General features: G+C 52.4%; 1 pseudogene; it reads right to left on the bottom strand.

Annotated features, from left to right (window-relative positions):
• The window catches only part of LOC133361938 (carbonic anhydrase 2-like), an 18,415-nt pseudogene extending 13,172 nt beyond the window's left edge, over positions 1-5,243 (bottom strand).
• Positions 5,244-10,000: the final 4,757 nt, after the last annotated feature.

Below are 10,000 nucleotides of genomic sequence, written 5' to 3'. Positions count from 1 at the left end.
CAGCAGCATCACCAGTAGCAGCAGCAGTAGTAGCACCAGTAGTAGCAGGAGCAGCAGCAGCATCAGCAGCAGCAGCATCAGCAGTAGCAGCAGCAGGATGAGTAATAGCAGCAGTAGAAGCAGCAGTAGTAGTAGCAGGAGCATTCGCTGGGTGAGTAGTAGTAGCAGTATAAGAACAGCAGGGGGCGTAGTAGTTGCAGCATCAGATGGGCTTCTGTGTGGTGGTGATTCTGTGGGTATCTGTGTGGTGAATCCGTGGGTCTGTGTGTGTGGTGAGTCTGTGTGTGTGGTGAGTCTGTGGGTCTGTGTGTGTGGTGAGTCTGTGGGTCTCTGTGTGTGGTGAGTCTGTGGGTCTGTGTGTGTGGTGAGTCTGTGGGTCTGTGTGTGTGGTGAGTCTGTGGGTCTCTCTGTGGTGGTGAGTCTGTGGGTCTCAGTGTGGTGAGTCTGTGGGTCTCTGTGTGATGGTGAGTCTGTAGGTCTCTGCGTGGTGAATCTGTGGGTCTCTGTGTGTGGTGAGTCTGTGGGTCTCTGTGTGGTGGTGAGTCTGTGGGTCTCTGTGTGGTGAGTCTGTGGGTCTCTGTGGTGCATCTGTGGGTCTGTGTGTGTGGTGAGTCTGTGGGTCTCTGTGTGGTGGGTCTGTGGGTCTCTGTGTGGTGAGTCTGTGGGTCTGTGTGTGGTGATGAGTCTATGGGTCTCTGTGTAGCGATGACTTTATGGGTCTCTGTGTGGTGGTGAGTCTATGGGTCTCTGTGTGGCGATGAGTCTATGGGTCTCTGTGTGGCGATGAGTCTGTGGGTCTCCGTGTGGCGATGAGTCTATGGGTTTCTGTGTGGCGATGACTTTATGGGTCTCTGTGTGGTGATGCGTCTGTCTGTCTCTATGTAGTGGTGGTATTGACGTGCGCCGACAGTAATGGATCACGGGGCGCGGGGTTGGGCACGCGATGTGGGCGTGGTATGGACGCGCGCGCCGGTGGTGAGGCGCGCTCACACAAGCTGGGGAAAAGAGGATCGTAGCGAGTGCGCAGTGATTGGTCAGATAAGTGGGTGCTCTCAGCGACGTCCGCAGGAGGGGTATAAAGGGGGACGCGCGAGAGCACTCGTGGAGTGTTAACCAGTTGAAGACCGAAGACGGGGTGGAGGAGGTAGTGGCCCGAGACCCCTAGTCCCGCCGTCCTTGTGAGGACCGGGGCCCTGTGTGGCTCGGAGCCGAGACTGGGGGACCCGTAGTCCGACGCCCGTGTGGGTCGGGACGGTGGTACCCAGAGCCGAGACGGGCACCCCCGGCTGGGTGTGTCCCGGAAGGCTACGGGGCGTAAGAGCCCGTGTCAGTATAGCTGAGTGGGTGTTTGTCACCCGTGTAGCTGAGTGGGTGTTAGTCACCCGTGTAGCTGAGTGGGTGTGAGTCACCCGAGTAGCTAAGTGGGTGTCAGTCACCCGTGCGACGAAGTGGGTGTTAGTCACCCGTGTAGCTGAGTGGGTGTGAGTCACCCGAGTAGCTAAGTGGGTGTCAGTCACCCGTGCGACGAAGTGGGTGTTAGTCACCCGTGTAGCTGAGTGGGTGTGAGTCACCCGAGTAGCTAAGTGGGTGTCAGTCACCCGTGCGACGAAGTGGGTGTTAGTCACCCGTGTAGCTGAGTGGGTGTGAGTCACCCGTGCAACGAAGTGGGTGTTAGTCATCCGTGTAACTACAAGTTGGTGAAAATAAAGAGTGTGCTACCCGTGAAGACGTCTCCCGCCGAGTTACTACTCTACATCTATGTAGCGATGACTTTATGGGTCTTTGTGTGGTGATGATGACTCTATGGGTCTCTGTGTGGTGATGAGTCTATGGGTCTCTGTGTAGTGATGAGTCTATGGGTCTCTGTGTGGTGATGAGTCTATCTGTCTCTATGTGGCGATGACTCTATGGGTCTCTGTGTAGCGATGACTCTATGGGTCTCTGTGTGGCGATGAGTCTATGTGTCTCTATGTGGCGATGACTCTATGGGTCTCTATGTGATGAGTCTATGGGTCTCCGTGTATGATGAGTTTGTGGGTCTCTATGTGTGATGAGTCTCTGTGTCATGAGTCTATGGGTCTCTGTGTGGTGATGAGTCTATGGGTCTCTGTGTGGTGGTGAGTCTATGGGTCTCTGTGTGTGATGAGTCTATGGGTACCTATGTGGTGAGTCTATAGGTCTCTGTGTGGTGGTGAGTCTATGGGTCTCTGTGTGGTGAATCTGTGGGTCACTGTGTGTGGTGAGTCTGTGGGTCTCTGTGTGGTGGTGAGTCTGTGGGTCTCTGTGTGGTGAGTCTGTGGGTCTCTGTGGTGCATCTGTGGGTCTGTGTGTGTGGTGAGTCTGTGGGACTCTGTGTGGTGGATCTGTGGGTCTCTGTGTGGTGAGTCTGTGGGTCTGTGTGTGGTGATGAGTCTATGGGTCTCTGTGTAGCGATGACTTTATGGGTCTCTGTGTGGTGATGCGTCTGTCTGTCTCTATGTAGCGATGACTTTATGGGTCTCTGTGTGGTGATGATGACTCTATGGGTCTCTGTGTGATGATGACTCTATGGGTCTCTGTGTGGTGATGAGTCTATCTGTCTCTATGTGGCGATTACTCTATGGGTCTCTGTGTAGCGATGACTCTATGGGTCTCCGTGTGGTGATGAGTCTATGGGTCTCTGTGTAGCGATGAGTCTATGGGTCTCTGTGTGGTGATGAGTCTATGGGTCTCTGTGTGTGATGAGTCTGTGGGTCTCTGTGTGTGATGAGTCTATGGGTCTCTGTGTGGTGATGAGTCTATGGGTCTCCGTGTATGATGAGTCTATGGGTCTCTGAGTGGTGATGAGTCTATGGGTCTCTATGTGTGATGAGTCTATGGGTCTCTGTGTAGTGATGAGTCTATGGGTCTCTATGTGTGATGAGTCTATGGGTCTCCGTGTGGCGATGAGTCTGTGGGTCTCTGTGTGGTGGTGAGTCTATGGGTCTCTGTGTGGTGGTGAGTCTGTGGGTCTCTGTGTGGTGGTGAGTCTACGGGTCTCTGTGTGGTGAGTGTATGGGTCTCTGTGTGGTGGTGAGTCTATGGGTCTCTGTGTAGCGATGACTCTATGGGTTTCTGTGTGGCGATGAGTCTATGGGTCTCTATGTGATGAGTCTATGGGTCTCCGTGTATGATGAGTCTATGGGTCTCTGAGTGGTGATGAGTCTATGGGTCTCTATGTGTGATGAGTCTATGGGTCTCTGTGTAGTGATGAGTCTATGGGTCTCTGTGTGTGATGAGTCTATGGGTCTCCGTGTGGCGATGAGTCTGTGGGTCTCTGTGTGGTGGTGAGTCTATGGGTCTCTGTGTGATGAGTCTATGGGTCTCTGTGTGATGAGTCTATGGGTCTCTGTGTGGTGAGTGTATGGGTCTCTGTGTGGTGGTGAGTCTATGGGTCTCTGTGTAGCGATGAGTCTATGGGTCTCTGTGTGGCGATGAGTCTATGGGTCTCTGTGTGGTGATGAGTCTATGGGTCTCCGTGTAGCGATGAGTCTATGGGTCTCTATGTGATGACTCTATGGGTCTCCGTTTAGCGATGACTCTATGGGTCTCTGTGTGGTGATGAGTCTATGGGTCTCTGTGTGTGATGAGTCTATGGGTCTCTGTGTGTGATGAGTCTATGGGTCTCTGTGTGGCGATGAGTCTATGGGTCTCTGTGTAGCGATGAGTCTATGGGTCTCTGTGTGGCGATGAGTCTATGGGTCTCTGTGTAGCGATGAGTCACTGGGTCTCTATGTGATGACTCTATGGGTCTCCGTTTAGCGATGACTCTATGGGTCTCTGTGTGGTGATGAGTCTATGGGTCTCTGTGTGGTGATGACTCTATGGGTCTCTGTGTAGCGATGAGTCTATGGGTCTCTGTGTAGCGATGAGTCTATGGGTCTCTGTGTGGTGATGAGTCTATGGGTCTCTGTGTGGTGATGAGTCTATCTGTCTCTATGTGGCGATGAGTCTATGGGTCTCTGTGTAGCGATGACTCTATGGGTCTCTGTGTGATGATGACTCTATGGGTCTCTGTGTGATGACTCTATGGGTCTCTGTGTAGCGATGAGTCTATGGGTCTCTGTGTGTGATGAGTCTATGGGTCTCTATGTGGTGATGACTCTATGGGTCTCTATGTGGTGAGTGTATGGGTCTCTGTGTGTGATGAATCTATGGGTCTCTGTGTGTGATGAGTCTATGGGTCTCTGTGTGGTGATGAGTCTATGGGTCTCTGTGTGTGATGAGTCTGTGGGTCTCTATGTGTGATGAGTCTCTGTGTCATGAGTCTATGGGTCTCTGTGTGGTGATGAGTCTATGAGTCTTTGTGTGGTGGTGAGTCTATGGGTCTCTGTGTAACGATGAGTCTATGGGTATCTATGTGATGATTCTATGGGTATCTGTGTGGTGGTGAGTCTATGGGTCTCTGTGTGGTGAGTCTATCTGTCTCTGTGTGGTGATGAGTCTATCTGTCTCTATGTGGCGATGACTCTATGGGTCTCTGTGTAGCGATGACTCTATGGGTCTCTGTGTAGCGATGACTCTATGGGTCTCTGTGTGGCGATGAGTCTATGGGTCTCTATGTGATGAGTCTATGGGTCTCCGTGTATGATGAGTTTGTGGGTCTTTATGTGTGATGAGTCTCTGTGTCATGAGTCTATGGGTCTCTGTGTGGTGGTGAGTCTATGAGTCTATGGGTCTCTGTGTGGTGGTGAGTCTATGGGTCTCTGTGTAGCGATGACTCTATGGGTCTCTGTGTAACGATGAGTCTATGGGTCTCTGTGTAACGATGAGTCTATGGGTCTCTGTGTGGTGATGAGTCTATGGGTCTCTGTGTGGTGATGAGTCTATGGGTCTCTGTGTGTGATGAGTCTATGGGTCTCTGTGTGATGAGTCTATGGGTCTCTGTGTAGCGATGAGTCTATGGGTCTCTGTGTGGTGGTGAATCTATGGGTCTCTCTATGTGATGACTCTATGGGTCTCCGTGTGGTGATGAGTCTATGGGTCTCTATGTGGTGAGTCTATAGGTCTCTGTGTGGCGATGAGTCTGTGAGTCTCTGTGTGGCGATGACTCTATGGGTCTCCGTTTAGCGATGACTCTATGGGTCTCTGTGTATGATGAGTCAATGGGTCTCCGTGTAGCGATGACCCTTTGGTTCTCTCCGTGTGCGATCTCCGAGTGGGCCACCAACCCCCGGGTTGGAACTCACCGCACGACGAGTTGGTGTAGCACCAGTGCGCCGCTGCTCACGCACGGGAGGGAAACAGCAGCAACTTGAGACCTCGAATGACCACAACAACAACAGCAGCAGCAGCAACCATCGCTACCCCTACTACTGATGGACTCACACACAGAGACAGCTGCCACTGGGTGTGCCCCTAAGCTATCGTCTCACACAGCGGCAGAGACCCATAGACTCATCACACACAGAGACCCACAGATTCACCACACAAAAACCCACAGGCTCACCACACAAAGACCCACAGACTCACCACACACACAGACCCACAGATTCACCACACACACAGACCCATAGACTCACCACCACACAGAGACCCACAGACTCACCACACACAGAGACCCACAGACTCACCACCACACAGAGACCCACAGACTCACCACCACACAGAGACCCATAGACTCACCACCACACAGAGACCCATAGACTCACCACACAGAGACCCACAGACTCACCACACACAGAGACCCACAGACTCACCACACAGAGACCCACAGACTCACCACACACACAGACCCACAGACTAACCCGATCACCGCTGCAAAGTATGATCTTGTGTTTTGACTTAGTGTGTGCTGATCTTTTAAAAGGTGCATTGCAAAAATGTTGATACTCCTACCGATGCTCCTGCTGTTCAAGTTCAAGTTCCTGTATTAGGTGTAGCCATGTGAGCCATTCGGCTCTTGAATCGGGTGCAACCGCAACAAACAAAAACATGAACAGAAAACATCTTAAAGTGACTATGTGACTGAGTGCAAACAGAAATCCAAGAAAAGACAGCAAAATATTGCAGAAAAAAAGCACCGTACACCAACGCTGTGTGGAAAAATCCCAGTGGGATGCAAGTCAAACAACAACAACCACAGACAACATAGATTAAGGCCATCAGTCTAACTCTGTACTACAACAACACAAACAACAACAACCACAAGACAACTTAGATTAAGGCCATCAGTCTAACTCTGTACTACAACAACACAAACATGGCTAAACCAATACACTTTTCGAAATCACCAAAATAAAGCCATGAAAGCAATGAAACAACAGTGATCATAGGAACTGTGACGGAATTTTCACAATAAATGTGGAGTGACTCGTGCAGCCAGCTATGGCTACAGGGTTCTGGTGGTGCAATGTTGTTTATGTCGATTGTTGTGGAAAGTCGGTCACAGCTCCTGCGATCACTGTCACATTGCTTTTATGGCTTTATTTCGAGAACGTTTCTTGGTTTGGCCACGTTTGTTTGTTGTGGTACAGAGTTAGAATGATGGCTTTAATCTAAGTTGTCTTGTGGTTGTTGTTGTTGTTTGACAGCGTTGGTGTACGGTGCTTTTTGCTGGAAGATTTTTCAGTTTTTTCCTGGATTTTTCTGTTTGAGCACTATATTTTGCCACTGGTAAGGATGCCTCAGAGTGTAAATGCTTACCCCGAGCTCTCAATACTCTGATAGTGCGCTGTCTTTGAGTTGTACGCCTTTTGGCGTCATCTGGTCCAACACCAATGGAGACTGGGCTCTAAGAAAAGCTGTCTCGGGTGTGGACCAATCAACTTCAAGGACCATGTGAGACTAGGCTCTAAGGAAAGCTGTCTCGGGTGTGGACCAATCAACTTCAAGGACCATGTGAGACTAGGCTCTAAGGAAAGCTGTCTCGGGTGTGGACCAATCAACTTCAAGGACCATGTGAGACTAGGCTCTAAGGAAAGCTGTCTCTCTGGGTGTGGACCAATCAACTTCAAGGACCATGTGAGACTGGGCTCTAAGAAAAGCTGTCTCGGGTGTAGACCAATCAAATTCAAGGACAGTGCACATACATTATCAGAGTTGTTTCTTTATGTTTGCATTTTGACTGCTTGTGTTGTGGTTATTGCAAACATGACGCCTTGTATAAAGGTGTCAGTTTTTGTACCAGTTGAAAGGGTAAAAACCTATTACGAGATGTTTTTTTGTTCATGTTTTTTGTTTGTTGCGTTTGCACCCGATTCAAGAGCCGAATGGCTCACAGGGCTACGCCAAATAAATTAAACTAAAACTGAACCATCGCTAACCATCCTACTGACAGCAGACTGACGCACAGAGACAGCTGCCACTGGGGATGCCCCTCGGCTATAAATTCCGGCCAACGCCTATGACGTTACCAGGTTCGTACGCTCTGTGGGTCTCTGTGTGGGTCTCTGTGTGGGTCTCTGTGTGTGTCTCTGTGGGGTCTGTGTGGGTCTCAGTGTGTGTCTCTGTGTGGGTCTCTGTATGGGTCTCTGTGTGTGTTTCTGTGGGTCTCTGTGTGGGTCTCTGTGTGGGTCTCTGTGGGGTCTGTGTGGGTCTCAGTGTGTGTCTCTGTGTGGGTCTCTGTATGGGTCTCTGTGTGTGTTTCTGTGGGTCTCTGTGTGGGTCTCTGTGTGGGTCTCTGTGGGTCCCTGTGTGGGTCTCTCTGTGGGTCTCTGTGGGGGTCTCTGTGGGGGTCTCTGTGGGGGTCTCTGTGGGGGTCTCTCTGTGGGTCTCTCTGTGGGTCTTTGTGGGTCTCTGTGTGTCCCTGTGGGTCTCTGGTGGGTCTCTGGGGGTCTCTGTGGGTCTTTGTGGGTCTCTGTGTGTGTCTCTGTGGGTCTCTGTGTGGGTCTCTCTGTGGGTCTCTGTGGGGGTCTCTGTGGGGGTCTCTGTGGGGGTCTCTCTGTGGGTCTCTCTGTGGGTCTTTGTGGGTCTCTGTGTGTCTCTGTGTGTCTCTGTGGGTCTCTGTGTGGGTCTCTGTGTGGGTCTCTGTGGGTCTCTGTGGGGGTCTCTGTGTGGGTCTCTGTGTGGGTCTCTGTGTGGGTCTCTGTGGGTCTCTGTGTGGGTGTCTGTGTGGGTCTCTGTGTGTCTCTGTGTGTGTCTCTGTGTGGGTCTCTGTGTGGGTCTCTCTGTGGGTCTCTGTGGGTCTCTGTGTGTGTCTCTGTGGGGTCTCTCTGGGTCTCTGTGTGGGTCTCTGTGAGTCTCTGTGAGTTTCTGTGGGTCTGTTTGGGTCTCTGTGTGGGTCTCTGTGTGGGTCTCTGTATGTGTCTCTGTTGGTCTCTGTGTAGGTCTCTGTGTGGGTCTCTGTGTGGTCTCTGTGTGGTCTCTGTGTGTGTCTCTGTGTGGGTCTCTGTGTGAGTCTCTCTGTGGGTCTCTGTGTGGGTCTCTGTGGGTCTCTGTGGGGTCTCTGTGTGGTCTCTGTGGGTCTTTGTGGGTGTCTGTGGGGTCTCTGTGGGATCTCTGTGTGGGTCTCTGTGGGTCTCTGTGGGTCTCTGTGGATCTCTGTGTGGGTCTCTGTATGGGTCTCTGTGGGTCTCTGTGGATCTCTGTGGATCTCTGTGGATCTCTGTGTGAGTCTCTGTGTGTATCTCTGTGTGGGTCTCTGTGGGTCTCTCTGTGGGTCTCTGTGGGTCTCTGTGGGTCTCTGTGTGGGTCTCTGTGGGTCTCTGTGTGGGTCTCTGTGGGTCTCTGTGGGTCTCTGTGTGGGTCTCTGTGGGTCTCTGTGTGGGTCTCTGTGGGTCTCTGTGTGGGTCTCTGTGGGTCTCTGTGTGGGTCTCTATGGGTCTCTGTGTGGGTCTCTGTGGGTCTCTGTGTGGGTCTCTGTGTGGGTCTCTGTGTGGGTCTCTGTGGGTCTCTGTGGGTCTCTGTGTGGGTCTCTGTGGATCTCTGTGTGAGTCTCTGTGTGTATCTCTGTGTGGGTCTCTGTGGGTCTCTGTGTGGGTCTCTGTGGGTCTCTGTGGGTCTCTGTGGGTCTCTGTGGGTCTCTGTGGGTCTCTGTGTGGTCTCTGTGGGGTCTCTGTGGGTCTCTGTGTGGGTCTCTGTGGGTCTCTGTGTGGGTCTCTGTGGGTCTCTGTGTGGGTCTCTGTGGTCTCTGTGTGGTCTCTATGGGTCTCTGTGTGGGTCTCTGTGGGTCTCTGTGTGGGTCTCTGTGTGGGTCTCTGTGTGGGTCTCTGTGGGTCTCTGTGGGTCTCTGTGTGGGTCTCTGTGGGTCTCTGTGTGGGTCTCTATGGGTCTCTGTGGGTCTCTTGTGGGTCTCTGTGGGTCTCTGTGTGGGTCTCTGTGGGTCTCTGTGTGGGTCTCTGTGGGTCTCTCTGTGGGTCTCTGTGTGGGTCTCTGTGGGTCTCCGTGGGTCTCTGTGGGGGTCTCTGTGTGGGTCTCTGTGGGTCTCTGTGGGTCTCTGTGTGGGTCTCTGTGGGTCTCTGTGTGGGTCTCTGTGGGTCTCTGTGTGGGTCTCTATGGGTCTCTGTGGGTCTCTGTGTGGGTCTCTGTGTGGGTCTCTGTGGGTCTCTGTGTGGGTCTCTGTGGGTCTCTGTGTATATCTCTGTATGGGTTTCTGTGGGTCTCTGTGGGTCTCTGTGGGTCTCTGTGTGGGTCTCTGTGGGTCTCTGTGTATATCTCTGTGTGGGTCTCTGTGGGTCTCTGTGTGGGGTCTCTGTGGGTCTCTGTGGGTCTCTGTGTGGGTCTCTGTGGGTCTCTGTGGGTCTCTGTGGGTCCTGTGGGTCTCTGTGTGGGCTCTCTGGTTGGGTCTCTGTGTGGGGGTCTCTGTGGGTCCTCTGTGGTTCTCTGTGGGGTCTCTGTGGGTCTCTGTGGTCTCTGTGGGGTCTCTGTGTGGTCTCTGTGGGTCTCTGTTGGGTCGCTGTGTGGGTCTCTGTGGGTCTCGTGGGTCTCTGTGGGTCTCTGTGTGGTCTCTTTGTGGGTCTCTGTGGGTCTCTGTGGCTGTGGTCTCTGTGTGGGTCTCTGTGGGTCTCTGTGGGTCTCTGTGGGTCTCTGTTGGGTCTCTGTG

Source organism: Lethenteron reissneri, unplaced genomic scaffold (genome assembly GCF_015708825.2).
Source record: "Lethenteron reissneri isolate LAM-NWPU_2019-01 unplaced genomic scaffold, ASM1570882v1 scaffold_130, whole genome shotgun sequence".
Taxonomy (NCBI): Eukaryota; Metazoa; Chordata; class Hyperoartia; order Petromyzontiformes; family Petromyzontidae; genus Lethenteron; species Lethenteron reissneri.
Note: the sequence above shows the minus strand (reverse complement) of the source record. Positions and strands in the feature narration are given on the sequence as shown.